This window comes from Lissotriton vulgaris, chromosome 3_1 (genome assembly GCF_964263255.1).
Source record: "Lissotriton vulgaris chromosome 3_1, aLisVul1.2, whole genome shotgun sequence".
NCBI classification, from domain to species: Eukaryota; Metazoa; Chordata; class Amphibia; order Caudata; family Salamandridae; genus Lissotriton; species Lissotriton vulgaris.
Genome location: NC_141689.1, coordinates 1,981,461,891 through 1,981,483,783, shown reverse-complemented (window position 1 = coordinate 1,981,483,783; position 21,893 = coordinate 1,981,461,891).

Here is a 21,893-nt window from a genome sequence, read left to right as displayed (position 1 = left end):
ATGCGTCGCAGGCCTTGTCCCCTGCCACAGCTGTGACGGACATCTATGCGCATCTGCAGGTATTCCTGTATCTCCCTCAGGCCTACGGAGGTGACGGAGACTGCGGTCGGCATCCAGACGAGGCGGTGAGGAGTGCGGAGGATCCCGACCAGAGCCCAGCCGAGAGTAGCAGTGTCCGAGGTATCCAGAGGCCCACCTCTTCCGATGTGGCGAGGCGCATGAGTAGTAGCAGTACCAGTAGACGTCCAGTCCAGTCCGAGGCCTTCAAGTTCAAGTTCAAGTATTGCTCCCGGTGAGTACCGTTGCTAGGGACGCATCTAGACTGGTGCATTAGTTTGTGTCCGGTAAAGACAGGTCTGGGTACACAGTCCTGGTCCGTACGTGTTCACTCAAGTGAGCACGGTATGACGTGTCTCTTTATGGGACCGGTCTGTACTGTTTAGCAGTGCATCTAGTAATTCAAGCCTTCTAGCATTATTCTCACGTGATTCTAAGTATTGTATATTATGTACTAGACAGTGTCTATTCGAAATGTTTTAATGTATTTTATGTTGTGGGATGAATGACTGTTTGCTTTTCATTGTCGTGTTTATTGTATTCAAGTCAAAGTAAAGATGCCGTTATTCTCGAAATTGCGTCAGATAGGAACTAAGAAAGGGATACTAGAAGAAGCAGTGCCTGTCCCACCTAGGGACACTCCAGGATATTTTATGTACCACAAGCACGGCTTAGACGCTGTGTTGTATTTAGACTTGTGGGTGGACTACACCAAGCACTTAGAAGAGAAGTTTAGATGGCCTGTCTCAGGGACATGGGATGCCGAGTGCATCATGAGAGTAGAAGAAGCATTATGGAAAAAGAAAGCCAGACAGTCTCAGAAAGATGCCATAGAATTGTGGCGTAAAGAATCGCATAGAAGAACAGAAAAAGCACTCAGAAAAGCAGAGAGAAGTAGAGAAGAGTCCGAAAAGGCCAAAGAAAAAGAGTTACTAGAAGAAGGAGAACAGGTCAGATCAGAACAAGTAGACCGTAAAAGAAATGCACTCATTACAGGCATGTATCCAGTTCTTGCCGAGGGCCTGCCTAAAGCCAACCCGGAAGTATTCAGTAACTTGCCACCGCCATTGGTCCCGACTAAAGTACGTCACCATAAAACCGCAGCAGATATTTTCCTTTCTTCCTATTTAGATGATGTAGCTCCCGCATATACCAACGTACCCGTACATCCTGCTAATAATAATCTGCCACAGCAGATTCCTGCCGATCAAGCCCAAGCCACGACCCCTCCACGTCAGCATTTTCCCGCACCTGTTATCACTTCCCCCATTGTTCCCCCTACTAATCCTTTTTCGACAGATGCAGCCCAAGGTTCAACCCCGCTACAGCCCGGTTATGCCCAGGCATCTGCTTCAGGAGGGGCCACAGGAGGTCCCTATCACACCCCGCCGCAAATACAGCGACTGACAATGAGAGAATTAGCTACGCTACGCACCCCGAAAGCGACCCCAGCCGAAAAACTTAAAGAATATCTTACAGATTGTAGATATGATTCAGTACCTGGCAAGACAGGACCCATGATGTTAGCTTCGTTACGTTTAAGACGTGTTGCAGATTTTTTGGTTACACTACCAGGAATGTCAGAACAATTAGATAGGATATATCATTTTATCCAAACAGGAGAAGGCCCTGAATGTGTTCGGGAAGCCATGGCATATCAGAAAGTTGATACACAAGCTTTAATATTACGGTTCTTGATTAATTGTTTGATAAGAGAACGAGATCGACCAGGTTTTGATCAAGAAGGGATGAATGTATTGACTAGATGGAGTCAGAATATTGCAGATTGTAAGCATGACAAAGAGAAATGTATAGATGCCATGTCTAGAAAAATCCGTAAGGAGATATTAGCCATACATACCCGACAAAATGCCGTAAGGACAGCCGAGTCAGACGATAAAGACTCCTCAGGGGAGGACGAACCAGAGAATACTACAGTAGCTCAAGATATAGTAGCGTATGTAGGTAGAACGAGACCTCCTAAACAATACCCTTTAGGTAATCCTTTTGACAGACCCATTCGTCCAGAAAGCAAGAAACAATACCTTTCCCCGATACCTGAGCAATGTTCTCTTGAACATATTTTCCAAGTTACTGACAACATCCTGAAAGAAAGAATAGGTTATCATGAACTCACTACCTTACGTGATCAGGAACTAGCCCGGTCAGCAGTCCAATGGGCCGAGGATGACAGTATATATAAAGATGAACTAATAGTACACACGTTTTTAAGTCTTACCCCAGAAGAACAGCGACTAGCTGGTATATACATGATTCAACATCTCATTATCCAGTATGAAAACCATCAGTCTGATTCAGGTCCCCTGTATAATCTACTGCAAGACTTACTCCTGAGAAGATGGAGAGGTCTAGGTACCGATTTAATTGATATCATTTTAGAACAACGCCACAAATATAATACGTTCCTGACTCCACGTCACGTTTCAGTTCCACCCCCAGTCAGACAGCCATATCACCTAGACAGACAGAATCCTTTACGAGAAGTACATCCAATCTGGAAGCCAGATGATACGCTTGAACGTGTATTTGTATACACTCCTTTGACTAAAATGGAATTATTGGAAATGAAGAAAATAGTACCTTGTCACGATAAAGACCCTGCAGGATTACACATATTCAGATATCCTTAAGATGTTAAAGGTATTGTTGCCAGCAGGGATTTACGAAAAACTGAAAGAGAAAGATTGGGAGGTGGGAGATAAAAAGATTCATTGGACCGAATTAGAAGATGAAGATAAAGGACGCACCCCAGGTTTAGGTCTTGGGGATAAAACGAAAGCATTACCAGGATTGTTAGTACAGGTTTTGCCTAGATTATTGACAGTTAAAAAGGAAGATTGGGATGCAATTTCCGCCTGCAAACAAAAACCAGACGAAGACACTAGTGATTTTTATTCTAGATTCGAGAAATGTTTTATTATCAACAGTGGCCTGAAAACAAGTAGCGAGTCATTCCCACATCTTTTCGTAACGAAATTAGTTGAGAATTCCTTACGCCAGGTTAAGAACAGAGTACTGAAAGTCGAAAGTACATGGCAAGCAAATACGCCTTCCCAAATGTTACAAATGTTACAGTACCACCAGAATAGAATCAGAGAGGAACACGATCATGAACAAAGACGCATGAAAGACACGAAAATGAAAGTATTAGTTGCCCAGTCTGTTCCAGCAGATGGTCAGAAGAGGGGTAACATGCAGAACACACAGACTAGTCATCCTACAGGTCCTGTTAAAGGAAATTGCAATTATTGCAAACAGCCAGGTCATTATATTAGTGATTGTACCGTTCTGAAACATAATATTGCTACAGGCAAAACTAAAGAAAGACCACGCCAGCCTAGGCCAGAACATGTCCAACCAAACATTCAACAGAATCCGCAACTTGCTCCGCAACGTGTTCAGCAACAGACTGTTGCGGTACCACAGCCCCAGCCCATTGCCGCGACACAACACGTTACACAGCAGATGTACCAATATGCACAGTCAGAGTATCCAGATTACCAACAGTATTCATGAAACAGCCTAGAGAGGGAAGTGGGTTTGCCTCTCATCGAGATTCCTGTAGATCAAGACGGTCCTTACGTACATAGTCAGGTATTAGGGAAAGACAGAAAATTTTTGATTGACACAGGGGCAAGTAGAACTACTATTAGTCATGACGAGGTTCCAGGGGCACCCCTCTCAGGCTCACAGAACGTTTCCCTTGGATTTTCAGGAAAGCCTATTGTTAATGAAGTATCGAAACCAGTTCCCTTAGCAGTTGGTCCATTGTCCCGTACTACTGATTTATTGCTTACGAAGTCATGTCCCGAAAACTTGTTAGGTATTAAAACACTGAAAGCTCTAGGAGCTGTAATATGTTGTTCTCCGGAAGGAGTGAGATTGTTTTTACGTGACTTTAAGGGTCACTATGTGTTGAGAGATTTTGATCCCCGATTACAGAATGTACCACAGCATTTATGGGCACAAGGTCCGACTGATGTAGGTTGTATGCATATCACGCCATATCATGTCACACTCAAGCCAGGAGTTGTTCTGCCCAGAATTCGACAATACAAATTGCCACCTGAGGCTGTAACAGCCTTATTGAAAATCATTGACGAGCTCATTGCTCACGGAGTAGTTGTAGAAACTGACTCCAATATCTGTAATTCTCCAATCATTCCGATTCTCAAACGTACTGATCCAAATGAACCTCCTGTATATCGTCTAGTGATTGACCTTAGAGAGCTTAACAAATGTATCGTACCTCAATTCCCAGTGGTCCCAGATATTTCATCCCTATTGACTGCTATTGATTCTGAAGCAGTGTTCTTCACTGTAATCGATCTTAAGAATGCCTTCTTTAGTGTTCCCATTGATCCGGAAAGCCAGTACCTTTTCGGATTCAGTTTAAATGGCCGAAGCTTTAAATTTGCACGTGCACCTCAAGGGTTCACGGAAAGTCCGAGTATCTATAGCCAAGCATTAAAAAGACAACTTGACAGTATCCACATGCCTGCTAACACTGCCCTGCTTCAGTATGTCGATGATCTATTGATCACCGCTCGAAGTGAACAAGAATGTGAACAAGCATCTCTGACAGTCCTATTTTTCCTGGCCGACAAGGGACACAAAGTGTCTCCTTCGAAGCTGCAATTCTGTGTTCAGCAAGTTGTGTACCTTGGTCACTTGCTGTCCAAGAGGGGGAGACAGCTTACACCTGACCGCATCCAGTTAATTGTACATATGCCACAACCCAAGACACAAAAGGAGGTACGGGCCTTTATAGGCCTCACCTCTTACTGCAGACAATGGATCCCTCAGTATGCATATCTAGCCAAGCCCCTTATACAGTTGACAACACAGGAGGCAGCGACATCGACTGTCCTCCCTTGGACTCAGGAACATACACAAGCTTTTGACGATCTGAAGAAAGCCCTATGTCAAGCACCTGTTCTAGCGACACCATGTTACAGCAAGCCTTTTACACTTTTTGTCACAGAGCGCGAAGGTACTGCGTTGTCAGTACTCACCCAAGACCAAGCAGGTTCACACAAACCATGTGCTTATTTTTCCAGTACATTGGATCCAGTAGCCCAGGCTCTGCCTGCATGCTTGAAATCAGTTGCAGCAACAGCTCTAGCAATCAGACAAAGTGATTCCATAGTATTAGGACACCAATTGACAGTACAAGTTCCACATTCCATGGAAGTTCTTTTAAACCGTACACAGACTCAGCATTTGACTATAGCACGACTGACAGGTTATGAATTGACGTTATTCCAGCCACACATAGAAATCAGACGCTGCAATACACTGAATCCTGCTACACTTTTACCGTTATGTTCAACAGACCCTTTGGCACATGATTGTGTGGAAGTCATTAACACTATGACAAAACCCAGACAAGACTTGACAGATTTCGCATTACCAGACCCAGACCTGACACTTTATGTGGATGGTTCATGTATGAGAACAAGTACAGGAGAGTTGGTGGCCGCATATGCAGTGACCACTGAAACCGAAGTCATAGAAACACATCGTATTGACACACTGTCTGCCCAAGCAGCAGAGCTCATCGCTCTGACTCAAGCCTGTATTCGAGCCAAAAACAAGAAAGTTAACATATACACAGATTCCCGTTATGCATTCGGAGTTGTACACGACTTCGGAGTCCTCTGGCAAGAAAGAGGTTTCTTAACTTCCCACGGTGCCAAGATACAGCACGGTCCCCTCATTCAAGCTCTGTTAGAAGCAATACATTTGCCTACAGCCATAGCCATCATGAAGTGTAAGGCACATACGAAAGTCACAGATACCATTTCCCAGGGTAACGACCTGGCAGATCGAACAGCCAAACATACAGCACAGACTCATATTCAGATTGATATGACAAAGACAGTAGTTCCAACACATTGCATGACAGTTAGGGATCCCACACTAGATGTAATTGACATACAGACACATGCTACCCCAGATGAAATCAAGAAATGGACCGAACTAGGAGGGATCCAGACAGAACAGGGATGGATGACGAAGGGAAAATCCACTTGGTTTCTCCCCGACTCTATGGTTCAAGTTATCATTAACACAGCACATAGTCCTGCACATTTAGGAGAAAAAGCTATGTTAGACAGTATTCAAAACCTTTGGTTCAATAAGCATTTACGAGCAGCAGCAAAACAGAAAGTGCGTACTTGCATGATCTGTTGTCAGTTCAACCCAGGCAAAAGCATTCCCGTCGAGCAAGGTGGATTTCATCCTCCTGATCACCCTTTTGAAGTCCTCCAGATGGATTATATCCAGATGGACCGTTGTCGAGGATTCAAGTACGTCCTCGTAGTTGTATGTGCACTTTCCCGATGGACAGAAGCATATCCAGTCCCAGATTACACTGCCCCGACCACTGCCAAGCAGTTGGTTCGTGAATTTTTCCCGAGGTATGGTTTGCCTCGTGTCGTGTATTCAGATAACGGACAGCCATTCTCGTCCAAGCTCATGAAGCAAGTTTCCCTTTTGTTAGGCTATCAGTGGAAGTTCCACTGTGTTCGGCATCCCGAAGCAGCTGGATTAGTCGAAAGACACAATCAGACTCTGAAAACACGTCTTGCCAAGGTCTGTGCAGAGAAAGGAGTAGACTGGATACTAGCTCTTCCAGTTGCCCTCTTCTATATGCGAATGGTAGCCCATTCTAGAACAGGGCTATCCCCGTATGAGGTGGTTTTTGGCCGGCCACCGAATATGTGGGGGACGCCTCTGCCTCGTAAATTGACTGATGTTGACAGTAATATGCTGACAGATTACCTTGCTTCCTTGATGTCTGCACTACAATCATGTTGTTCACAGGTTGCAGCAGCCTTTCCAGACAACACCGAGGTGAAGCCACACAAGATCGTCCCTGGCGACTATGTGTATACACGCAATTTTGACCGGTCGAGCCCTCTGGAGCCCCGCTGGAAGGAGCCGAAGATCGTTCTGATGACAACGAGGACCGCCGTAAAGCTAGAAGGAAGAAAAAACTGGCTCCACTCGAGCCACGTAAAAAAGTGCTATGGACTTCCGCCAAAAACTGACTCCCAGGACTTTCACATTCCAGAGACTGATACTAAACTCCCCCTGGTAGAGAAAACTCCGTCCCAGGAGTACAAATTAAAATTGAGGTCTAGTAAGTCAGACAGTTTAATTGTTTAAGTCCCCCCTGGGTGAAGCGGTTAGACGGGTTCCTGACATGTATAAGCTAGACCCCCATAATGAAAGAGAGAGACAGGAGATCAAGAAACAGAAATATTGCAAGAATCTGCGAAGCAGATGTATCGTTGCTTTACTTATCATGTTTTTTCTGAGTCTTATGATTATATGCTTAAGCTATATGTTACATGTATATTTTCCTATACAAACACATTCTTCTTTCAATGACACTGCAGACCACACCTTCAGTGATCTGCCCCCGCACGAGCTTTCTTACCGACTTGCACTGCGTAACAATTCCTTCATCCGTATGTTACACCATTCCCATCAGACCAGCAATGCTACTAATTGCTGGGTATGTGGCCGACTCCCTCCCTACCAGAAAATGACGGGAGCCTTGCCTCTTTTTCCTTATCCGTTTACACATAATGGTTCATGTGGTGCATGGTTTACATTGATGTCCTCGTTAGACAGTAAGTCCGATGTTTCCCAGGGTAATTGGATATGGGGAGACCTGAACACAGTTATGAATAAGGCATGTTTCCCTGACAAGGAGGGTCTTCCCCAAATGACAGGTACTGATCTAGAAAACGAAGTATATGGATTAGGTAATTTTACACTTGACCTCATGATTTTGAATGTCCAGTCAGAAACTAGTTCGAACTCACCTTCAATTTTAGTTTTGCCAGTGAAAGGTGACCTATGCGTTAGAAAGAATGGTTCAGTACATTTAGGACACAGTGATTGTAATACTGTTATGGAATTCAGTGACAAAGGCAAGTCTACATTTAAAGCTTCCCGACATTCCTATTTCATTTGTGGTCATACGGCTTACATTCGTTTACCTCCAGACTGGGATGGTACTTGCTATATCGCATTCCTATTGCCGCCTATTTTCCTAGCCCCACCTGATTACCACAGAAATTCTCATCTCATTCATGTTAGACCCAAGAGAGATCTCCCAATTGTCGATTACACTGAAACTACATGGGAACAATACACAGATTTCAATAAAGGATTCTTTCCCTATTTAGGAACTGTCTCTAACAGTAAACTGATACGTAGATTGACCAGAACCCTTGAAACTGTAGAGAATGAAACTACTTTTGCCCTAGGTAACTTAACAGAAGAACAGTCTGCTATGAGACTTGTTGTTCTTCAAAATCGTCTCGTCCTTGACGTCATCCTGGCAGATAGGGGCGGGGCTTGTAGAGTCATCGGATCCAGTTGTTGTGTTTTCATTCCAAATAATGCACCGTCAGTATACAGAGCCATAACTCGGCTCCACAAGATTGCTAGTCAGATGCACCAGAATCCAGGCACCTGGACCTGGTCCGGTTGGCTCTGGAGCGTAATATCAGCCTGGGGATGGAAAGTCCTATCCTTCCTTGGAATAGCCCTCCTCATAGTATTTAGTTGTTGCTTATGTCTACAATGTGGGCCAGCGATTTGCGGCTTGTGCGCCACATCATGTATTTCCCGTCCAAGTCCACGTTCTCGTGCTCGAATGAAAAAAGATGAGCAAATGATGTTATATGAACAGATAGATGGACTCATGAAATTAGATATATCCTGAAGGGTCCGTAGGGGACAAGGAGGGAATGAGGTAATTGAAATTTTTATGGTCAAGTATGTCCCCTAACGTGTACCCCAACGTCTCCATGTACGTGCTTCTAGTACATGTAATTACCCTCCATGACCGAATATGAAGACGCAAATACATTTGCGTCCAACGTTAACATGTCCTCTTTCAGATCCACCATGAATGGATCGATAATTCAGTTCCTAACTATACCATGCCAACGTCTTTACATGGTACACTTTTACGTTTTTCCTGGCTCTGCCGAGCTAGGCCCTGATTTCTGTCTCCGAGCCCTTTCTGATTTCTGCCTCTGAATACTGCAGCCCGAACACATATCCCTGACCTCTGCCTTACTTCCTGCCAAGTGAAGCGGTGCCTGGCTCAACCTGGCCTGCCTGCCAAAACCGTATTTTGCCTTCAAGTTATCTGTTCAGCCTCCTCGAAAATACATTCCTGTCTAGTGATTTAGGTAAACATCTCCCCGGCTGCAGAGCAAAGAGCAAGCCTTCCTGCCTCCATGCAAGTAATTTGCAGTTCCCGTTGCCATAGTAGGCTCATGGCCCTGCACGTAGACACGTAGACACATATGCACGCACTAGCATTTAGTATGGAATAGCTTCTGCCCGAGAGACCTTTTACTCCAGATAATACATCCTCCAAACACAAGATATCAGATATGTTATAAGTCCAGGTCGTTCTGACATCCCAGACTTCTGTCTCCTCTACTAGTGTTAAAGTTCTCCCCAGTTACCACATCTATGTCACGTCATGCTAGCTGCGCGCGCATCCACACCTTTCTGCTGATTCTGCAACTTTCTCTATGCACCCACCCACATTTGACGATTCCTATGACGTTCCTCTGACATGTACAGTGCACGCCTTCGTGTACGCCTATTATCACGCCTCCTATTACGCACATGTGCTCTTATCTCGCTCTTTTTCACCTGTTACGCCTACTGTATTGGATTCAATTATGTTTTCCTACTATATATAATGTGTAATGTTAATAAAACGTTGACTATCCCTTCCTGAACCCTAGTGGTGACGGAACATGATCTCCAACTTCGAGGTTTTTCTAATAAACCCCGTAAAACTCAGATACCACAGACTCTGCCTTTCATTTTTATGAGCTGTCTTGTAATGATAATTATACGGAAAAATAGATTCAGTAAAATATTTACCACACTATGCCAAGCATGGCAAATCGAATTTATAGAATCCAAGATACACGTTCTGTGATCCACAGGCTCAAATATCGTGGCAGGTAGGGGGATTGGTTTGGCCAACAGCCTCTCCATTTGTAAAAACGGGATATCCTCCTCACATGCAATAGGGCTCCCTGCACAGCCCTATAATATAATTCAAAATCCGGCGCTCCCAGTACCCCCATGTGATACGGCAGGTGGAGGTCTTCCTACTCTACTCTTGCCTGTTTGCCTGCCCACGCCAATTTTATCATGGACCGTTGTAGTCCCTCGAAGTAGGAATGCGGCAAGACTATTGCTATGTTCACAAATAAAAACAAGAGCAGTGGAAAAACTATCATCTTCATAATTGAGCTTCGTCCCATTAGTGATAATGGGAGGCTGGACCATAGCTCCACGTCATCCTCAAGCATAGCCATGGCCGTATTATAGTTCTCTCTAAAGACTATGTCAGAATCAGTGTGCAGCCTAATACCTAAATATCTGATAGAGTCAGCTGTCCACTGCAGTGGATACTCCATATCGTATTCCACCGTTGCTGGGGTGAGAGGAAACACCATCGACTTCCCCCAATTGACCTGGACAACCTCCCTAATGATTGTAGACAGATTATTCTCCGAGTCCCGTACATACAGCAGCGTAACGTCTGCGTAGGTCGACACCACTATTCTATACGTCAGGAATCCTATCCCCTCGGTGCCATGATATTCCCGTAGCGCACATGCCAGCGGCTCTGACACAGCGCGTATAGCAGGTGCGACTGAGGGCAGCCCTGCCTTGTCCTTCTAGAGATGGGGAATGGATCTGTAACCAAATCGTCCAAGTGAATACACGCCATAGTCCTGTAATATAATATTCCTATTAACTGTAGAAAGACCAACTCCACCCCCATCCTCATCAGGACCAGTCTTATGAACCCCCATTCTACCAAGTCAAAAGCTTTTTCCATATCTAAATAAACTGTTATCGCCTTGGAATCCTCTCTCACATGTTGCATGGCTCCAAACACCATGTGTATATTATATGTAAGGTTCCTGCTCGGAATAAACCCAGCCTGTTCCGGAGCAACTAGAATATTGGACAGAAGGGAAAGTCTGTTAGACAATATTTTTGCAAAAATCTTGGTATCTACGTTAAGTAGGGAGAGGGGGCAATACAAGCCACACTCCTCCGGTGATTTGCCTGGTTTGAGGATAGCGACCAAAAGGGCCTCTCTCATGGATTGCGGCATAGTGCCAGAGATGCACATGTCATCAAATAGAGTAGCTAGGTGAGGGAGCAGTGGGTCAAGAAAAGCTTTATAGAAAGAGACCGTTAGGCCATCCATCCCGGGGGTGATGCCAACTCTCATGCCCGGTAAGGCTTCTGAGATTTCATCTTTCTCAATTGGTAGCATTAGGAATTTCCTGTGTACATCAGTAAGGAACGGTAATCTAATGTGTTCCAAGTAGTCTAAAATGTGCTTGTCCATACCCTCCGAACGCGAAGTGTACAGATCCTTGTAAAATTGTTTGAAGTGATCTGCAATTGCCTTGTCGTCTGTCAATAGTGTCCCGTCAATAGCCCTGACCTCACAGACCTTCGCCATACTGCGTCTCGCCTTCATCATCTGGGCCAATACTGATCCTGGCCTATCGCCCTCCCCATAGGTGCATGCTGTTGCATACTTTCCCATATGTTACACTTCGCTGTCTGCAGGGTTGTGGTATTCCTATAACAGGGACTTGATCTCCTTTTCTATTTCCACTCCCCCCCAGCTATCTGCTGGCATTCAAGGTGTTTCAATATTTGTTCCAGGTCTGACAGTCTCTTCCAGACAGCCCTCAGCGCCCCCAAATGTTTAGACATTGAGATGCCATGTATATATACCTTGAATGTTTCCCACACAGTCTAGAAGCTGTCTACAGAACCAATATTTGTGACAGAAAATGTTTCTATGGCCTCTGACAGTTCCTCCTTAAATAGCGGATCTAGAAGAAAGTAAGGAGAGAAACGCCACATGAATGGTGGCAAAGTATTTTTTGGCATAGTGAGGACCAGTAGCAGTGGGGAACGATCAGAAAGGGTGCACGGTAGTATCAAACAGTGTCGTATCTGATTAATTAACAAGGAGGAGGCAAACCAGTAGTCTATACATGTGTGTATGTTGTGGTATGCAGAGTAGTGTGTGCATCCATCCCTACTTCCATCGCCATAAGTCCAATCGGACGAGTATCCCATCCAGCACCCTGACAGCTGCAGCCGCTTTTCTCGAGGAGCCCGCCGATCTATCTAGATCTGGGTTTCGCACCAAATTGAAATCTCCTCCCCATAAGAACTTTGAAGTATGAAAGCCTTTGGTTTATTAGCTAGTGTCCTAAAAAACTCAGGGCTATCATAATTGGGGCCATATACATTGACAATGATCAAATCCAAACCTCAACCTGTACAATTAGAAATCACATAGATGCCTTCTATATCTGAGTGTAGCTGTGTGAGTTTAAAGGGTGTCCTGGGATGGACCCATGTCAGCACTCCCCTGGAATGTGAAGTGAACCCCACCGAATTAGTGTTCCCTAGCAGTACCCTACTGCGTAGCATAGGGCTCGCTTGTGGTAGATGTGTTTCCTGTAGTAGGGCTACATCCACATTTTGCCTGTTTAAGTAACTGAGTACTTTCTTAAGTTTACGATGGTTGTTAAGTCCTCTAACGTTTCCATGTCACTGTCCTCACACTGTCAACTATGTTACAAGTGTTGGTTGCATCATGTGCCATCATAACTGTATCTTGTCCTCATCATGTTGTCTGACGCACAGTGTGCCCCTGTGTGATGTACCATACGCATAAACAAAGACAAACCCCCCCAAATTTCCCGTTCCAGAACAACCCCCGTTTTACCCTCACCAACCACCCACAGCAGACCTCCCCCAAATTGGTCACATGAAAGTCCAAAACAGCCGCCCACACCCCCACATTCCCCCCTCCCACACACCCTCCCATAATGAGGAAGCTGTGCACTCGTAGGCAGAGGTAGCTCCTTTTGTTGAGCACTGTCTATCAATGACATTTACACACCCCAGACCAGGCTCTCCCTCGTGGTCAGTATCTATTTAAAGCATTTATCTTTCGAGTTATTTCATCCTTAACGTTCCCCATGTTCATCTGTAACATCTTTTTCCCGCCCCCATTTAGCTGTGTAAGGCCAGCCATGCACCTCTCCCCTTCGTTGGCACTCACTGTACCAGTTCTGATTCGATTCTTGCATAATCTATATCTCACTTCCTCCCAGACGCAGTTGTATGTGAGCAAAGAAATACCCCAAACTGTCATGACCAGACCTTGGCCTAAGATCCTTCCCAAGTTGCTTATGGTCTGCATCTACAGTAGTATGTGCTTTTTCCACCTCCGTTATACGTCTTTCAGACCTGTCAAATCGTGCCGCGTGTTTATCCAGGCGATCCGCCATTCTATCCATTCTGTATGTAAGGGCGTCCATTTTAGCACCCATGGAGGTGATGCCACTTTGCAGGGATTTCTCCATTGATTTAAGCATGCTGCGAATGTCCAGGTCAGAGTCTTCGCTCTCCGGCGGTTGCATCCTTGTGTCCTCGCTAGTAGTGGCGTCGTATGACTTAGACCTCTTCTGGTCAAAGAATAGCTTGGTCTGCATCTTGTCTCCTCTGACCATGGTATCGATGTTGCTGCCTCAGTATCTGCAGGGTGGGTTCGGCCTGCGTGTTCACTGATGTCCGCAGGTAAGCAGGGGGCTGCTTGGCAATAGCTGGCTTCAGCCTCTTCCACCACCTCGCCTGTTCACCACGACTATGCAGATGATGGGAACCCCCTGCCAGGGGTTTGCGCAACGCAGATCTAGTCCCGTGCCTCACCGCTATGCATCATCAGCAGGCTTCATGCACCTCTGTAGAGGTCAATGGCGTGCCGCAGGGACTGCTATTCAAGCTCTTATCACCTCCGGGCAGACGGTTGTCTTGCGCTGATTCCACCGCCCTCAATCCTTTGTGGAAGTCACCAGCCCTTACTGCATGATAGCGAGCTGTAGTAATTCAATCCACACCCCATGACCGTTGGCACCCGGGGGGGACTTATTGCTCCACACCAGTCTCTGGCGCTATCTTCCTCCTCCCCTGCCGTTGCCTCAGGTCAGCGCGGTCCGCTATCAGCCTCGCCTAATATGTCCACCACCCGGGTACAAAAGGAGAGTACCCTCCAATCTCCGTGGCCTCCGCCACTCCCTCTCTCACTCGTGTCTGTCAGGCCCCCCTGGGAGTCACAATCAGCAGCCACCGGGCAGTCCCCAAGCTCCATCCCAAACCGCTCCGTATCTTCGGGCACACCTGGTTGATTAAGCTCCGATATGCTGTTCCAACCTGAGTCTCATGGTGCGTGTGTGCCCCGCAGTAAAGGGCTGTGGACCACACTCCTGCACTTGCGAACCCCCACTCATCAGTCATGTAGGGCACAAGAAATGTATGTGCATGCTCAGGCTTACTGTGCTGATGTCTTCTTCCGGGGGCGCCCTCAGTCCCAAGCGCCCACCTCACGTCGCATGCCGCTGCCCGGCCGTCGTTCTCAATGAGGCCTGGGGCTGCAGCGGCCTGCCTGCTCCACCACCACACTACGCCGTAACTGCTGCTGCGTTCCACTGATTTTGGACACCGATGGCTCAAAAGGATTCGCTCTCCGTCCTATTTCTTGGTGGTCAATGCAAATCACTTAATATGGTGAATGCTGCCGGATTACTTCAGGATTGTTTGACCACGTAGCGGAGCCCTGGGCTCAAGCAGCCATCTTGTCTGTGAGCTAGCTCTGCCCCCCTTGTCCAAAGCAGTTTTGCGGCCTAGTTCAGTATTTTAGTACGCGCTTGCGCAATAGCATTCTCCCTCATGTTAGACACTTTTCTGCATACATTTTCCACTGCACACTGTTAGTAAATGTTACTGTGGGTTCAATCCGAACAGGTTTTATTTCGCGAAACCCTGATTTTTTAGCCATCACCAAAATACCAAACAATTCAAATTATGACATAAAAGGCGGTTGTTCTCTCTTATTTCACCATCATTCCATATAAATCCTTCATAACTTGATAGTGATTTCCTTTCATATCCTCTAGTTCTATCTCATCCCTCTTTCTCTTTCTTGCCCGTCTTTTATTCTGAGATGAATTTCTCTTGCATTTACAACACTTATAGTTCAGATAGATGATTAGTACCACTGTAGCCACTGCAATGATAGGTGTTAATATTCTCCTTAATAAACTATTTCCAAAGGTAGAACACCAATTACCCACAGAGGAAAAACTCTTACCCAGTTTCTCCCAAGCACCGTCAACCTTCAATTCAGCCAAATCTTGATGAAGATTTGTAATATTCTTAAAATACGCCTCAAGACGTTTACTCTTTTAGGGGATATGAGTGCAACATTGTTGTATTTTCAACATATTACAGACAGCACCCTCTTTAGCCAATAATATATCAAGAGCAAGTCGATTTTGTAATTCCATAGACCTAATCGCAACTATCTCAGTATCAATCATTAAAAACCCACCAGCAGTGTTTGTTGATAAACGACCAACCACTGTGGACAATTTTCAAATTTTGTGCGAATTCAGAATAACTCCAATTTAAGCTATCAATGGTCCAAAAATATCTACCATTATTTCTGAAAATCTTGCTCCTCTCTTATTCCATTGATTCTATTATCCTTATCTAAATTATAGCTGTTCAGAAATACTATACCCAAGTAACAACATCCATACCAATGTGCAGGCAACCTATAATAGGCAATCTTACCACACACGCAATATATTCCTTGAAAAACAGGATCAGTTACTCCTTTTGGTCCCCGTCCTCCCTTTTTTAGAAAGATATGATCACTCTGACCAGAAGCAATGAAATAATTGCTATATTCAGTCTTGATACTAGTTTAGAGTCATGGCAGCGTACGCCTTCCCTTTCTTATAATCTCTTTCTCTGAAAGCCCATGGAGGTACTTGAGACTTTTGCTCAGCAGCTTTTCTCTGAAAATCTAGTCTTCTATCTTCCACCATGTTGATGAATTCTATTTCTTCAAACCATAAACTACAAGTGAGAATGTGTCTGTTTGCATATACCATATTTACGTAGCATGAAAAAATTCTCTCATATATTCTGCATTTCTAGCACTATATATTCTATTCATGTTCTTTCTAATAGGAATTTCTGAAAATTCTAAATCAATGTTAGAATAAAAGTATTGCAAACTTACCTTCTCGTAAAACAGACTAGTTAGTACACTGCAAGACAAACCACAAGTTAAAAGTAGGTGATGGTAAGTCACCCCCTCTGAGACAGACAATGGTAATTACATGCACCTAACAATCTCTTGCATCTATTGTATCGACATATTCATACAACAACTTTGTTAAGTCATTAATCGACTTATCATGTTGATAGATACTGTCATCTTTATCTTCTGTAAATTAGTATGTGAGTCTTCTTTAATACTTTTAGTATCTAGTTTTTCACTCCTCTCACAATTAGTATTATTTTTGTGATTAGTTACCATTAAGACAGGCACAACAACAATTAGCGTTAACCACACAAACATTAGTAGTAAGATACTAAATAAGCAAGCATTAATACATCTACATTTAAAACTACGATTTTGATGTCCAGTCTCTGCTGTATTTGCCATTTTCTAGGGAAAAATTCAAGGCACATCAACAATTAGTGTTAACCACACAAACATTAGTAGTAAGATACTAAATAAGCAAGCATTAATACATCTACGTTTAGAACTATGATTTTGATGTCCAGTCTCTGCTGTATTTGCCCTTTTCTAGGGAAAAACTCAAATAACTTAAAACAAAAATTCTATAAAATCTATCCAAATAAGTATATCCTCACACTTTGGGCCTTTCTTCTTTATCCCCTCTTTCTTTATATATATTCTTCAGATCTCTGCTCTGATTTTTTTTAATTCTTTTAATGAATTTTCTAATTTCATGCACCTTGGTTTATACAGTTCTGTAAGGTGGTTTAAAACCGTTTCCTCCACTTTGCTCTGTACCATCGTTTTCTTTGCTCTGATCTGGGTTATTCTCAATCTTTTACCAATTAAGCACGCCCTGGTCAAAGCGGCCAACTCAGAACTTTGGGTTGAATGTATCCTTCTAGACAAGATGCATCAAGAACCATGGCACAGTAGATACATCAAATAAAGCACTCAAAATACCTTTCTCATCTCTCAGACAAGAACCATCTACAAACATCATCTGATTCTGACAATGGCACATCTCCTATATAAGGCCTTGGTTTTGTACACAACTCTGTAATATCCAAACAATCATGTTCTGCTTCATATTTTACTTCTTCACAACCCAAACTTGGCAACAAAGTTGCTGGATTTAGTGTTGTATGGCTTGTCACTGTCACTTTTTCAGCTCCCAAAATCACTCTCTCATATCTAGTCAATCGACTACTCATCATGTACTGTGTACTCATCCGTGTCAGCAAAATCTCAACAGATTGTGGTACATACACTCTCACTGTATGTCCCATCACAATCGATTCACTCTCATCTAGACTCGCACAAGTAGCAGCCACTGCTTTCAAACAACCTGGAAACACTGCAGCCACTGAGTTAAAAGTAGCAGATAAATGCGCCACTGGACCATGTGCCATTCAATGTGTCTGTGTCAGGACTGAGAGTGCACACCCATCTCTCTCACAACAGAATAATGCAAATTATTTGCTGTAATCTGGCATACCCAATGCAAGTGCACAGCAAAGACTATCACGCTATTTAACAAAAGCCTTCAAGCTCCCCTCATCCAATTGGATTGGATCGACTACATCTTTGTGAGTCAATCTCTGTAAGGGGTTGGAAATAAGTGAACAAACACTAATCCACTGTCAGCAGTATCCAACCATGCCCAGAAAAATTTACATTTCATTCGGATTTCTAGGAGGACTCATTTCCAAGGTCCCTATAATTCGATCTTGTGATACTTTCCTGACACTTTTTCCAAATTTGTGTCCCAAATATTTAACTTCTTTTTGACAAAACTGTAATTTTGCTGGTGACACTTTACGCCCACCTTCTGTCACATGGTTCAGTAGACCAATTGTATTAGTCACCCATGCTTCTCGTGTCTTGGATGCCACCAATAGGTCATTTATATACTGCACCAACACTGAGTCTTCTGGCATAACCAATGACCACAAAAATGTTTTCAGTATCTGATTAAAAATCGAAGGACTCTCTGTATACTCTTGAGGAACTCTGCACCATGCCAAAACACAGTCTCCAAACCGGAAAGCAAAAAGATTTGGGGTCTGATTCACAGAACTAACTTACGACAAAATCCTAAACTTACTACTTTTGGTATTCACAGAAGTTAGGATTTTGTCTTAAGACATACTTAAGACAGACTTAAGACAAAATCCTAACTTAAGTCTGTCTTCAGTGTGTCTTAAGTCTGTCTTAAGACAAAATTCTAAGTTCTGTGAATACCAAAAGTAGTAAGTTTAGGATTTTGTCTTAAGTTAGTTCTGTGAATCGGGCCCATTGTCTATCCAGATGCAGGGATATCAAGAAAAACGCATGCCACAAATCAATCACTGTTAACCATTCTGCATCACAATAAATTTGGTAAATAATTACTGATGGATTTGATACTATGGGCCAACAAGGCACCGCAATCTTATTAATCTTTCTTAAATCTTGCACAATCCTATATTTGCCACTCAGTTTCTTAATTCCCATAATAGGTGAAATACAAGGACTCCCTAGTATCTTTCACAAAATAACCTGCTCAATAATTTGCTCAATTACAGGAGTAACTCCCTCAATAGTCTTAGGAATCATTTTATACTGTGGTGTTTTAGGAAATTCTGCACCTTGTTTAACCATAATTTGAATAGGATCAACACCCTTCATCAGTCCAATGTCTTTTCCTGAGAAATACCATACATCAGCTGTCACAGTGTCTCTCAATTCAACAGATACATCTTTCACTGTAAACAGAGGATACAAATCATTCACTCCCGTCCCTCTCTTTGCTAACATCACTTTAAAAGCAACATCCTCATCTGGCATTTAAAAAGCAATACCATCTGTTGTACAATAGATGGTGCAGTTCATTTTGCACAATAAATCCCTACCTAAAAGGTTTACCGGACTTGAGTCACGCACTACAAACCGATGCAAATCTCAGAACTTTAGAATATGAACCTCCATTGGTTTGGTCGCTGGAGTCTTAATATGCTTATTTGAGACTCCTCCGACTTGGATAGTTTCTCCCTAGAGGGGTAGGTTTGGAATTTCTGCTGTTCTTAAAGTAGAATGGGTAGTACCAGAGGCCATAAGGAAAGTAATATCATTACCTTCCATTATCCTATCCACAAAAGGAACTACCTGATCTCCCACTAGAGATGCACCAAGCACACACTCTTCCTCCCTCCGCAGGCACCGTCTTTGAGATGAATCTGAATCACTTTCCTGCACCCAATATTGTGAAACCATTTGCACATTTTGTTTCTTATCAACTTGTTCACCCACGTGAAAACCAGCATCCACACTGTATCTCTGTATTTGAGGATTCACATTATTTGGCATAGGAGCTTGTGGCACCTGTACCTGTTTTACCTGTTGATTCACAAGCACTTCATTCTGCATCTGTGGATCGACATTTTGAACGGTTCCATTATTTCCTAACAAAGACTTACACTTGTTCTTGCAATGTCCAAACTTGACGCATCCATTACACGTACATTTATTTTTAATTTCTTCTTTATTACCTTTACCTCTACCATTACCTGGTTATTGTACCTGAACACCACCATTTGGAACAATATCCATTTGTACTTGACTATTCTGAAAACCTGTTTGCGAACCATCATTTAAACTCCCATGTTTCTGCTGTGCCCCTTTCACCTGTGCCCTCCTAATTTTTTCTTTCAATTTCTTATGTCTTGATTCAATAGCATCACTACAATACTTTTGCATACCTCAGGATTTCGTACACTAACTTGAATCAAATGTTGCTGAATCATATTACTAATCTCTGGTTTTAAAACAAACACAAACTTATAGATAAAATGACCCTTATCTTTATCAGTTATACTTTCAAAACCAATTTTCTGTTTAAACACGTGTAAGATGCAAAAACAACAATTGATGGACGGAATGTTGCACAATGGCAGAACATTCACCCCCAGTAACAGATCTGGGTTTAATCCATCATTATTTTGCTCACCAAACCACCCCAGTTCAGACATGGCCATATGCAAATCAGTCTTGACCCTGTGCCTCATGGGAACAGTCCAGCCTGAACTGCCAAGCCGTGTCTTCCCTGGACCGGAACCAAGCATCCTAGGACCGGATTCTGGCTGAAAGCCGGGTGGCTTAGAGAGCAAAATAACGATGGATTAAACCCAGATCTGTGACTGGGGATGAATGTTTTGCCATTGTGCAACATTCCGTCCATCATTTTGTGTGGTAAACACTTGTAAGAGCCTTTTGTAATAGGCAAATACTGATTCTTTGAACTCCTGTGTCGTCCTGTCAATCTTAACCTGATCTGTTTCTTTTGGGGAAATCTTACTCTTAAAGTAAGTACTCACTTGATTATATTTCTTCATCACTTCTTCCGATGGGGCTCCTGTTATAACATCTCTGGGATATTCTTCTTTAGGCCAATCAACTGTAATCTTACACTCAGTCCATAAATCAGTTGGAACTACAATATCAAACAAACCATCCAAATATTTCCAAAAAACCTTTGAGAATTTTACAAACCTCTCTACCTGTTTATACCATTCTACAGGCTTTTCGCTCGATCTGGGAAATGTATTCGTAAAAGACAATATATCCTGTCTTGTACAAGGAATGGGAACATATCCACCACTTCTCTCATTGGATATATCATTTCAGCAAACTCTTTTTCTTTTAACAGAAGTAAAGGTGATGCAGTCACACCCTCACTTGCAAGTATCTCCTCTTTCTTTTTTGTCCATTTACCTTTCCATCCTTCTACATCACCCCACCTTTTCAAAGTATTTATCAACTCCTTTATTTGCAATCGTTTACCAGATGCATTCAAACTTTCCTGGTCTTTGTCACCAAAATCCAATCTATATGTCATCCAGGAAAACCTTTGATTTTACAATATACACTCCATATTCTTAGCTTCTGGCAATTTCTCATGTAATCTCTTTGCTTTCAATGTAATATTTTTACACCATAATAACAACTCATCCTGATATTTAGTCAATCTCTTAGACGAAATTTTACAACCAATCATTTCTTCAAAATCTACTCTCAATGTACTTACATATATGCTCAATTTGCCCATTACACATATATTTATTTTTAATTTCTTCTTTATCACCTTTACCTCTACCATTACCTGGTTATTGTACCTGAACACCACCATTTGGAACAATATCCATTTGTACTTGACTATTCTGAAAACCTGTTTGCGAACCATCATTTAAACTCTCATTTTTCTGCTGTGCCCCTTTCACCTGTGCCCACCTCATTTTTTCTTTCAATTTCTTATGTCTTGATTCAATATCATCACTACAATACTTTTGCATACCTCAGGATTTCGTACACTAACTTAAATCAAATGTTGCTGAATCATATTACTAATCTCTGGTTTTAATCCAAACACAAACTTATAGATAAAATGACCCTTATCTTTATCAGTTATACTTTCAAAACCAATATTCTGTTTAAACACGTGTAAGATGCAAAAACAACTGATGGACGGAATGTTGCACAATGGCAAAACATTCACCCCCAGTCACAGATCTGGCTTTAATCCATCATTATTTTGCTCACCAAAGCACCCCAGTTCAGACATGGCCATATG